At 43.2% G+C, this 12,157-nt stretch overlaps 1 long non-coding RNA gene across 1 annotated transcript in view; it reads left to right on the plus strand.

Moving 5' to 3' along the window:
- Positions 1-12,157, plus strand: part of LOC310836004 — a 208,168-nt gene that overhangs the window by 162,896 nt on the left and 33,115 nt on the right. The window lies entirely within an intron of this gene.

The following is a 12,157-nucleotide window of genomic DNA, read 5'->3' on the forward strand; positions in this document are numbered from 1 at the left end:
GAAGTTGCATGAGACTTTACTGGATTATTTGGACTATAATTTAATTTTGATGGGGGATATGAACGGAGTAGTATCTACAAACATGGACAAGGCACAAAGACAGGTAGTCACCAAAGATGGTAGACTACCAAAAACTTTTTTTGAATTGACTGACAATATGGACTTGATTGACATTTGGAGAACAAAGAACCCTCTGGGGAGAGAGGGGACCTTTTTCTCTGAAGCCAAGATGACATGGACTAGAATTGACCAAATATGGATAACTAGAGGAATGGCACCAAAGATAAAGAAAGTGGAAATCTGACCAAAAACTTGCTCCGACCATAATGCTGTAAGGATGGAGATGAAACAAATAACAACTGGTTCCTTCAGATGGAGGATGAATGACACCTTATTTAGAGATGAAGAAGTGTATAAAAAGGCCCAAAAAACTTTGAGAGACTATTTCAAAATAAACATGAACACCAATGTTGAAAAAAGAGTAATCTGGGACGCAAGCAAAGCTGTCATGAGAGGGTTTTTGATACAACAGAATGCAATAAAGAAGAGAAGCCAAAATGAGAAAAAAGATAAAATCTTGGAGAAAATAAAAGAAGGGGAGAAGAAACTGAGAGCAAAACCAAAGTCGCAGGAAATCCTGAGAGAAATAAAATTATATCAAGTACAATACATGGAATTGATGAATCAGGAAATAGAATGGAAAATTAAACAAATGAGACAAAAGACATTTGAATCAGCGAATAAATGTGGGAAACTGCTGGCTTGGCAAATGAAAAAAAGACAAAGATTAAACACCATTACAAATTTAGAAGTGGAAGGAAAGAACATACATAATCCAATTGAGATTAGAAATTGCTTCCAGAGGTATTTTAAACAATTATACTCACAAGGGCCACAGAAGGAAATGGACATAGACCGATTTTTGAAGACAAATGGATTACAAAAAATCTCTCAAGAAAGTAAATTAATGTTGAATCACAAAATATCTGAACAGGAAGTAGAAGGTGCCATCCAAAATATGCAACTAGGCAAGTCTCCAGGACTGGACGGGCTGACCTCCAGATACTATAGATCTTTGAAGGAGTGGTTAATACAACCCTTGAAGGAGGTCTGCAATGAAATTTTGGAGGGGAGAAGGGCACCTGTCTCGTGGAAAGAGGCGTATATTACACTTATACCGAAAACAGAGACTGAAAAGACTCAACATAAGAACTACCGCCCCATATTGTTATTAAATGTGGATTATAAATTTTTTGCTGACATTTTGGCCAAGAGATTGAAAAAAGTATTGATGGAAGAGATTCACAAGGACCAAGCGGGCTTTCTCCCGGGAAGACATTTGTCTGACAACTTGAGGAACATAATTGACATTTTGGAAAAGCTAGAAGTGAATATAAACACTAAAGCAGTTCTGATATTTGTAGATGTGGAGAAAGCCTTTGACAACATCTCTTGGAGTTTTATGAGAAAGAACCTACAGGGGATGGGGGTAGGCCAAAGTTTTGAAAATGGTATAGGTGCAATATACTCTGAACAAAAGGCTAAATTAATTGTAAATAATGTGGTAACAGATGAATTTAAGATAGAAAAAGGGACACGACAGGGGTGCCCAATTTCCCCATTACTTTTTATATCGGTCCTGGAGGTTTTGCTGAATATGATTAGAAGGGACCGGTTGGTTAAAGGTATACAGGTCGGAGCCAAACAGTACAAACTGAGAGCATTTGCAGATGACTTAGTATGGAGGTTACAGGAGCCAGAATCTAGTACTAAAAGGGTTTTGGAACTAATTCAAGAGTTTGGTCAAGTGGCAGGATTTAAATTGAACAAGTTATAAACTAAGGTCTTAGAGAAAAACTTAACATCGATTGAAAGAGAGAGGTTTCAGAATGAGACAGGTCTGACTGTGGTTAAAAAAGTGAAATACCTGGGGATTAACATGACAGCTAAAAATGGGAATTTATTCAAAGATAATTTGGACGGAAGTGAAAAAAGATTTAGAAATTTGGTCAAACTTGAAGCTTTCCTTGGTGGGTCGAATTGCAGTTATAAAGATGAATGTATTGCCTAGAATGTTGTTTTTGTTTCAAACGCTGCAAATTGTGGACAAGATGGACTGTTTCAAGAAGTGGCAGAAAGATATTTCTAGATTTGTCTGGCAGGGCAAGAAGCCTAGAATAAAATTTAAGATATTAACTGATGCAAAGGAAAGGGGTGGATTTGCCCTGCCAGACTTCAAACTTTACTATGAATCAGCAGCATTCTGCTGGTTGAAAGACTGGCTGCTTCTTGAGAACACAGACATTTTGGACTTAGGTTTTAACAATGTTTTTGGATGGCATGCATATTTGTGGTACGACAAGGTTAAAGCACATAAAGCGTTCAAAAACCATATTGTCAGGAAAGCATTGTTTAATGTTTGGATAAGATATAAGGATTTATTGGAAAATAAAACCCCAAGGTGGTTGTCACCAATGGAAGCGAAAGCTCAGAAAAAGCTCAATATGGAGGCCAAATGGCCGAAATATTGGGAAATTTTGGAACAAGAAGGAGATAGATTGAAACTGCAGAGTTTTGAGAAATTAAAAAACAAAGTGCGAGATTGGCTTCATTATTACCAGATAATGGAGGCATATAATTTGGACAAGAAAGTTGGCTTCCAGGTGGAAAAATCAAAATTAGAAACAGAGCTGTTAGAACCTAAAACTAAGATTTTGTCAAAGATGCATAACTTAATAAATGTGTTTTTTAACACTTTTTTCATTTCATTATAAATCCTTTCCCAGAAGTCTTTTACCTTGGGGCACGTCCAACACATGTGGTAAAAGGTTCCTTCTTTTTATTTACATTCCCATCATTTATTATCATGAGTATGATACATTTTTGCTAACTTCACTGGTGTTAAATACCATCTGTACATCATTTTCATCAAATTTTCTCTTAATGCATTACAAGCTGTAAATTTGATTCATTTTTTCCACAATTTCTCCCAATCCACCATCATGCTATTGTGCCCCACATCCCTGGCCCATTCAATCATTACAGATTTCACTTGTTCATCTTTCATATGCCAACAGTAAGAGCTGTTCGACAGTGGAATTTGCTGCCAAGGAGTGTGGTGGAGTCTCCTTCTTTGGAGGTCTTTAAGCAGAGGCTTGACAACCATATGTCAGGAGTGCTCTGATGGTGTTTCCTGCTTGGCAGGGGGTTGGACTCGATGGCCCTTGTGGTCTCTTCCAACTCTATGATTCTATGATTCTATGATAATTCTAATGCCGGTGTAGATCCAGATGGTGGCACAGATTATCAGAGCCCAAAAGCCTCAGAAGAGTCTGATGCTGACTCAGACTTAGCAGCTTCATATAGTTTAGATCCCTATTCTCCCAAAGAGGAGGAGACATCAGAACAAGAGGATCAGAGAGTTTTGCGCAGATCTGAGAGAACAACCAAGGGTGTACCACCAAAAAGTTTTTCTGAAGAGTTTGCAAAGGCTGCGGTCACGAGCAACTCTGGTGGGGTTTTTGAACCAGGCATAAAGTGTGCTGACAATAATAGCACAAAACGCTTTATTTATTTCCTTACCTGACCTAGAGTGGCTCATGGATAATACGCTAAAAGGATCAGGATTGAAGGAGTATAAAAGCCTTTGCCGACAATCTGGTTATAACGATGGAAGAACCTTGAGCTTGTTTGGAGGTTCTAGCAGGGGAGCGCAGCTATCGTATACCCTTGACCGAAGAACGGTACACTCCTTCTATCTGGGATGGTCGTCCTCTTCCACCAAGCGCGCAGCTTCGGGAGGGACGCACATGGAGCGGTGAGGGAGGAAGGGGACACCCGCCTAGCCAGCCAGATCAGCCGAATCAACCCTGGCGATCAATGGGGTGACAGATGTCGCAGCCAGATCGCCCTCACATCCGGGTGAACCTGTGAACCTGGTGACTCGGTGGGCACCATTTGCGCCCCCCGACCTGCGAAGGAGCCTTTTTAAAGGCTTCGGAACGGGGGACAGGGTGAGCAGCGCGGTGCTGAGAGTTCGACTGCTTCTCCTATGGAGTGAAGCTGCATGCCATGGTCGGAGAGCGCTGACTTCTTCTTGTGAACTATTGGACTCTAAAGCAATAACCCGTGAGTACTACGGAAATTGGATTTGTAAAGGAAAATCTTTTTTTTAATTAGGCACGATCGGGGAAGGCGCAAACAGGAAGTCCGTCTCCCCGTCTTTTAAATAATCTAAAACAAGGACCAGCTAACTAAGGTCGAGAGAATTTTTTCCTCTTTATTGGGTAAAATACATTAATTTCACGACTTGGCAGTATAAGTAATCTTACTGGAGGATAAGAGTTAATTTTGGGAGCTGAAATGCCGCCACCCCCCCCCCCCCCAGACCCAGGAGTGATCCGTGAGAGAGCCTGTTGAAGAGATACTAAAGAGTTTGACAGCTGTCAAATTAGCTGTCAAGACGGGAAAAGAAAACTTTGCTTCTGCTGCTTCTGCTGGTTATATCTGTTACAATTTTGTTACAATTTGCTGAAAACAAGGAAGAATTGATACAAACTAACTTGATTTTTGGATCTGAACTGGAAGGAATACTAAGTAACCAAAAGCCCTCTAGAGGGGGTTTTGGGACATTACAAGAATGGCTGAAGGAGGGGAAATTCAAGTCAAACTGGACAGAGTTTTTCTTCTCTTGGGAAAGTTACAAGGCCAAATTGATGTTTTGGCTACTAATGTTGTAACTCTGGACTTAACAGTAAACAAACTCATTGAATTTGATAAGGACTTGATTCAGGAAGTTCATGCAGCTGGACAAGAGGAGAAACTTGAGAGCTTTGAGAGTGTGGAGAAAGAGATATATGTTGTTTCTGAGGGAAAGGAAGGAGGAGACGTAATGCCACAGATGACAAAGGAGAGCCAGAGGCCTGACATGATGGCTATAAAGGAAAATAAGAACTTGATGACGAAAATCTGGTTTGAATTGGAGATTGAAGAATGGAGAGATTTCATTAAGTGGAGATTTGAAGACCCAAGGATTACAAAATTGATTAAGGTGGAAGTCGGAGCTTTGGGGACATTTGGATTTGAAAGGAGCAAGAAACTAGATTTGGGCTCCACTTTTAAGTATGGATGTCTGGCTGGAAGAAACATGGACCATATAGGGCTAGAGCTTCTCCGAGATTTGGCGCTTAATATTAAGGACTATCAAAAAAACCGGCAGAGAGGAATTGAAAGAGAATCAAGAGCCTCGGACGTGAGATCTCCAGGCTGACAGTAGACCAAGACTGATGGACATTTGTTGGGGATTGAAACCGGGAAAGGGGAGGGGTGGGGTTTGGGAATCCAAAGGGTGTATAATTATAATATGTTCTTTCTTTTTTATTTTTGTCATGTTATTAGTATGAAAATTGGGGAATTCGTGGAAGGGAATTTGGGTCGACTTTAGAAAAAAGTTCTAAGATTAAGAATTGAGAATTGATGTACAAATATTGATGCTTATAAGGTAAAATTGGTTTTTTTAAAATGAATATTAAAAGGTTAAAAATTGGGGATAAGAACTTGTTGAATTAACAAATTTGAATTGGAATATAAGAAGGGGAGGTGTGGGGAAGTCAGGGAAATATGTTATAGAAAAATAAGGATTGTAAATTGTATGTGTTTTTATTTTTTTTATTTTTTGTTTTTATTTTTTGTTTTTTTTAATGTATTAAAGTGGAAAATTTCAATAAATATATTTGTTTTAAAAAAATAACGATGGAAGAACCAGGGGAGAGTGTTAAAGAAGTGCTAGAGGAGATTGAACAATTTGGAAAAGTGGCCAGTTTTAGGTTAAATAAGAAAAAAACTAAAATAATGTTGAAAAACATGGAGCCTAATAAGGTAGAGATAATGCAACAACAGACAGAGATAGAAGTGGTAAAGAAAGTAAAATATTTAGGAATTTGGTTAACTCCTAAAAGTATTGACCTGTTCCAAAATAACTATGTTCAGATGTGGAAAGGAATTAAGAACGACCTGGAGGTGTGGGGTAGAATGAAACTGTCCTTTTGGGGCAGAATATCTACGATAAAAATGAATGTGCTTCCAAGGATGTTATTTTTATTTCAGACTATCCCTGTTATTAAAGGGGTAGGGATATTTAAGGATTGGCAAAGAATGATTTCAAGGTATATCTGGCAGGGCAAAAAGCCAAGAATAAAATATAAATTACTAACAGATGTGAAGGAGAGAGGAGGCTTCGCCCTGCCAGATATGAAACTATATTATGGGGCAGCGTGTCTTTGCTGGTTAAAGGAATGGATAAAACTAGACAATAAGGAATTATTGGACTTGGAAGGTTTTGATAACAGATTTGGGTGGCACGCTTACTTATGGTGTGATAAGAAGAAAGTTCACAAAGGATTTGGGAACCACATCTTCAGGGGTTCATTAATAGAAGTATGGGACAGATACAAGAACCTTTTGGAGCCAAGAGTTCCACACTGGTTAGAGATTATAAGTGTTAAGAAAATAAATATGAGAGGGAAATGGGCCACATACGGAGAATTAACAACTAAAGAAGGAGGAAAATGGAAACTAAAACCATATGAGGTTGTAAAAGATTTTGTGTATGATTGGTTGCATTATTTCCAAGTAAATGAAATGTTCAAAAAGTATATTAAGGAAAGTGGATTTGCAGAAAAAGGTTCAAAGTTCCAAACAGAGATAATATATAATGAATACAAAACTCTGTCAAAAATGTATAAGATATTGTTAGAATGGTATACGAAAGATGAAGAGGTGAAATCGGTAATGATACAGTGGGCCAAAGATTTTGGATATAATATTCAATTTGAAGACTGGGAAAAACTTTGGAAAGAAAAATTAAAATTTACTGCGTGTGTGGGGTTGAAGGAAAATGTAATGAAAATGTTTTACAGATGGTATATCACACCGGCAAAATTGGCAAAAATGTATAAAACATGTAATAAGTGCTGGAAATGTAAAGAAAAGGAGGGTTCATTCTACCACATGTGGTGGGAGTGTAAAAAAGCAAAGAGCTTCTGGGAGGCAATATATAATGAATTGAAAAAGATGTTAAGATACACTTTTGTTAAGAAACCAGAAGCTTTTCTTTTAGGGATCACAGGAAAAGAAATAAGAAGAAAAGACTGTAAACTTTTCCAGTAGGCAGTTACAGCAGCAAGAATTTTAATGGCCCAAAAATGGAAACAAGAGGAAATACCGACAATCCAAGAATGGAGAATGAAACTAACGGACTACTCGGAACTTGATAAACTGACCGGGAAAATAAGATATACTCGAAACCAAAAGTTCATCGAAGATTGGGGGAAATTTGTAGAATATCTGAAAAATATATGTGAGGTGCAAACAACGCTAGTGGGGTTTCAAGAAGCACTGTAAAACTCTAAGAGGTATTGTTTAAAGGAAATAGAAAAAATGAGGGAAGATAAATGGCAATATAATGAAAGAAATGTGTATTGAATGGTAAAAATGGATGATTACTAGAGAAGCCAAAGGAAGACCAAAATTTGAATTTTGTTAAAATCAGATAAAATGTGGATGAGTGTGATGTATTGAAAATTAATAAAAATTATTTTTAAAAAAAGGATTGAAGGAGTAAGCGTGTGTTTAAGTATAAAAAATGGTTTGTTCAAATCTGCCTAATTAGTAATGTCATTTTGTATCAGAGAGGAAGAAACGTGTATGAAAAATTTTTTTAGAAGCTGCTTATTCATTTGTGTAATCACAATGTGTATTTTGTGTGAGTTACAGGTTGAGGTTTATGGTTTAACTCTTTCCTGATAGACACAGAGTGGTTGCAGTGGCTGTTTAATGATGTGTTAAAGTGTCTTAGATAAAGGAGGAGAGAGATACCTGCATATGTAAAGCAAGGTTGTAAGCAGAGAACAACTTTTGGAGTGTGTGTGTGTAAATTGCAGTTATGTAAAAGATTCTTGAAATGGTCGGATGAAATGGGGGAGGATAAGGAGATTTCACCCCTCCCATATCCAAGAATCTCCTGATGATCTCTGTTGATTCTCCAGAGAGGAGGAGCAGTGTTCTGCTCTCTACTTATTCTGCTCCAGCCTCACATTAAAGTGTTGGAGAGAGAGAGACCGAGTGTTACAGATCGTGTGTAGAGATAAGGTTGCTACTAAGAGCAGCTGCAGGCACTCAGTGTAGTGCAGCATTCATTTATGCTTAGACCTCATTAAGCTCTGTATATAGTTGTATAATAGTTGTAGATAGAATAAAGAAGATATTCTACAGAGCTGCTCTCCGAGTCGTTTATGCTCTGCTAGACTCTGCTATACTCTGCTGTGCGACGACTGTCTTCTTGTGGGAGTGAATCCGGTGCTCACAACTCTAAGCTGTGAGTCCACAGCACTTTGGCCTGTTCCTGTGCAGAAGGTGGTCTCTGGAAGTGCTACCCAGCTCGCCTAGCCCACTCAGGGCTGAGGTGGATGAGTCCAGTTGGTGACACTGGCTCAAGGGCGATGCTGACAGTCACTGGGGATGAGTTGATGAAACCAAGGGGGCAGTGGCCCCCAAAAGTGGGGGAGCCACTTCTCCACACCAACTGACAAGAGTTTCAAGCCGAAATCTCTTCCAGCCGTACCTTGATCTGTGGCTGGGGATCGAACCCAGGACCTTCTGCTCTGTCAATGAGCTATGGTTCTTCCACATACTCCATGCCCTTCCACAACCATTGCCTTCTTCTCCCCTGCTCCACATGTTTATCCACAAAGATGCCCATTTGCAGCAGGATTGGACTGCAAAGTCTCACCTGGACCCGGTGCCAGAGGCGGTAATGCACGGTGGTGCTGATTTCCTCGTAGTCGCTGACCAGAGAGGAGGAGATGATGGAGGAGCCTGCCTGGGTGCTCAAGTACCTGGAGCAGAAATGGAAAAAGTTTGTTTGTTTGTTTAGTAGACACTTCTGTTTTGTTTTTTGCCAAAGCAACTCAACCACTCACCAACAAACAAACCCACTGTCAGGGTTTCAGGGACAGAGAGCGAGGGGGAGGGGTCCCAGGGCAACAAGGAAGAGGACGACGATGACCCGAGGTTGTCAGTGAGTCCGTCAAGTGAATCCGAGGATTCCCAAAAGGGAGCCCCCCTGGTCAGGCCAAGGGGCAGTAGAGAGGGAAGCAGTCAGAAGCAGGGGAACGAAGAGGGAATCCCCAGTGGGGGTTGGAGATCGGGACCGGCCTCTCCGTCGGAACGGAGTGAAGGGGGTGGAGTTGCCAGTGTGTCAGAAAGAGCAGAACAGGGAGCAGAGAGGGGAAGGAGTTCGGAGCAGAACGTCCTGCCGGAAGGGGAGGAGTGTAGTACCGAGAGTAGCGTAACGGTCGAAAGGAAGGTCAGAGGCAACGTACGCGCGCCAAGTTCAAATGTGGAGGCGCGCGGAAATGAGGAGAGCCCTGAGGAGGAGCCTGGTCCCAAAGCACGAAGGAGGGGGGAGCAGACGTCAGAAGACTCAGCTTCGGGGGAGTCCCGAAGGGAGGGAGCACAGGGGGGCAGGAAGACCCTGCGGAAAAGGAAGGAGAGGAAAAGGTGGAGCAGTACAAGCCTCTTAAGCTGGTGCAGGGGCGGGACTGACTCAGAGGGGACTTCTAACATCTAAGGGTAACAGATGCTGAGCCACGGAGCTTGGATGTAACGACAACGATGTTCTTCAATAAAACCTTTTGTATATAACTTGGACTGGATTTTGGTCTCTTGTGAGCTGGGACCTCGGGTGGCTCTGACAGTAAGTCCCCTCCCAAAGAACGCAAAATATTTTTTTTTGCAAAGCTCACAAACGGTGACAGCCATGAGTGCGGAGGATCAGCTGACAGCACTGCGAACTACAGTTTCCGAACTCACCGCTGCAGTCCTTGCGTCTCAGAAGAAGCATGACGAAATGGAGAAGCGCTGCCAGGACCTGCAAACAAGGTGGGAGCGTGCAAACAGGGAAGGGTTCCCAGGGTCCAGATCAGAGGGCATTGGACTTGGAAGGCGGGGGGGCAGCCTAGTCACCCACTTCGATGGGAACCTGAAGCACTACCCCAGTTTCAGAGCAGACGTTTTGTATGCATTACACTTGCTTCGTCATGACTTTAAAGATGAGGAGGAGAAAGTGGGGTTTATTGTTTCTCACTTGCATGGGCCGGCCAGAGACTGGTTGCGCAATTTGTGGCGTGAAGATGGCCCTGCCCGCCGCGATTCTGATGAATTCATTAAAGCGATGGATGCCTGCTTCCAGTCAACCATAGATTTGGATCTTGCACGCAGGGAGATATTTGGACTGCGGCAAGGCAAAGCCACTGTGCGTCAGTACCATTCCAGATTTTTTGCTTTACTGACTGCGTTACGCTGGGAGAAAGACTGCACACCTGTGAGGGATTTGTTCTGGGAGGGTCTCAGCGGTCCCATAAAGGACGAACTTGCCAGGGGAGACAGACCTCAGACCCTGGAGGAGGTGGTGCAGAGGGCGCTGGCAATTGGGATACGTCACGAGGGACGTCCTTGGCACAATGAGGAAGAACGTCAGGTGCGTCCACCAGCGAGGACGTCTTCTTTCATCCCCAGGGAGTTCAGTCAGTCACATCCCTCGCCGCTGGGGAGGCAGGGGGAGGAGCCGATGGAACTTGGTGGTGCTAAGGCTCAAGCAACAGCCAGAGCCCCAGTTTCCGGTGCAGTAAAGGCGAAGCCTCCTAGAGGGACCAGGAAGTGTTACATCTGCGACAGTGCACTGCACATGGCGAAAGAGTGCCCCCAGAGGCTCCAGAAACACACTGCAGCTTTAGCGACGGTAGCTGCAGAAGTGATCCAGGAAGAGGAACCTCAGGGAAACGACAATGCCTGGCTGCAAGCAGAATTGCTGGGGCTCAGCCAGGCGAATCTGTAGAACAGTCCCCAGCGTCTTTGCAACCCACAGACCCTTTACCACCCAAGCCAGCGGTGCAGCTCACTGCAACACTTCAGTTGCCAAATGGGACCACCCTAGAAGTGCCCCTCACGATCGATTCGGGGAGCAACGCCGATTTCGTGGGGATGCAATTCGTCAAGCAGCATCGCATAGCGCTTCTGCCCGCCACAACGCCTCTGAACGTAGTCACGGTGGATGGCAGGAAATTGCTAGGAGGGCAGGTTGTGCAACAGACACCTCCCATGGTGATGCGGATAGGAGATCACCGAGAAGTCATTAGCTTCAATGTCACCCAACTGTCTGACACGCCTATAGTATTAGGCATGAGTTGGCTGGAGAGACACAGTCCTGCTGTAGCGTGGTACCAACGCCAGATCACCTTTTGCTCATCGTACTGTGCTCAAAATTGCATCCAGTCCTGCCAGGAGGAGGGGGCTGAGCACCAGCTGCGACTTGGCATGGTGCAGGCAGTACCTAGCAAGTACGAAGGGTTCCTGGAGGTTTTCTGCGAGAAGGAAGCTGACCAGTTGCCGCCCCACAGACCTTATGATTGTGCCATCGACCTGGTGCCGGGGGCGCAGTTGCCGACTGCAAAACTGTATTCCATGTCTGAGGACGAGATGCAAGAGCTCAGGGAGTTCATAGAGCACAATTTGAAGCGTGGATTCATCCGGGAATCGAAAGCAGTGGGGGGCAGTCCTGTGTTCTTTGTAAAGAAGAAGGACACGCCCCAAAAAAGACTCATTGTGGATTATAGGTTCATAAACAGTATGACCAAGCCCAAGGCCTTCCCCATGCCCAAGATAGATGATCTCCTAGCAACCGTGAGGAAGGGGAAGATCTTCACCAAATTGGATCTGCGTGGAGCGTATAACCTCATACGCATCCGGGAGGGCGATGAGTGGAAAATGGCCATGTTCACGCCTCTGGGCACGTATGAATACAGAGTTATGCCATTTGGTCTCCAAAATGGATCTCACGTATTCCAAGCCTTTATGCATCACGTGCTAGCGGGACTCCTCTACAAGAAATGTGTGTGTTTCCTCGACGACATCCTGATCTTTTCGGAGACGGAAGAGGCCCACGAGAGGGACGTAAAGGAAGTCCTGCAAAGACTACGGGAGAACAGGCTCTACGCCAAGTTAGAGAAGTGCCAGTTTGATGTGACGGAGGTGGATTTCCTGGGCTACAAGCTGTCCGACAAGGGGCTGGCCATGGACAGCGTCAAGGTCCGCGCGGTGT

The sequence above is a fragment of the Podarcis gaigeae genome (genome assembly GCF_964106915.1).
Source record: "Podarcis gaigeae genome assembly, chromosome: W".
In the NCBI taxonomy this organism is placed as follows: Eukaryota; Metazoa; Chordata; class Lepidosauria; order Squamata; family Lacertidae; genus Podarcis; species Podarcis gaigeae.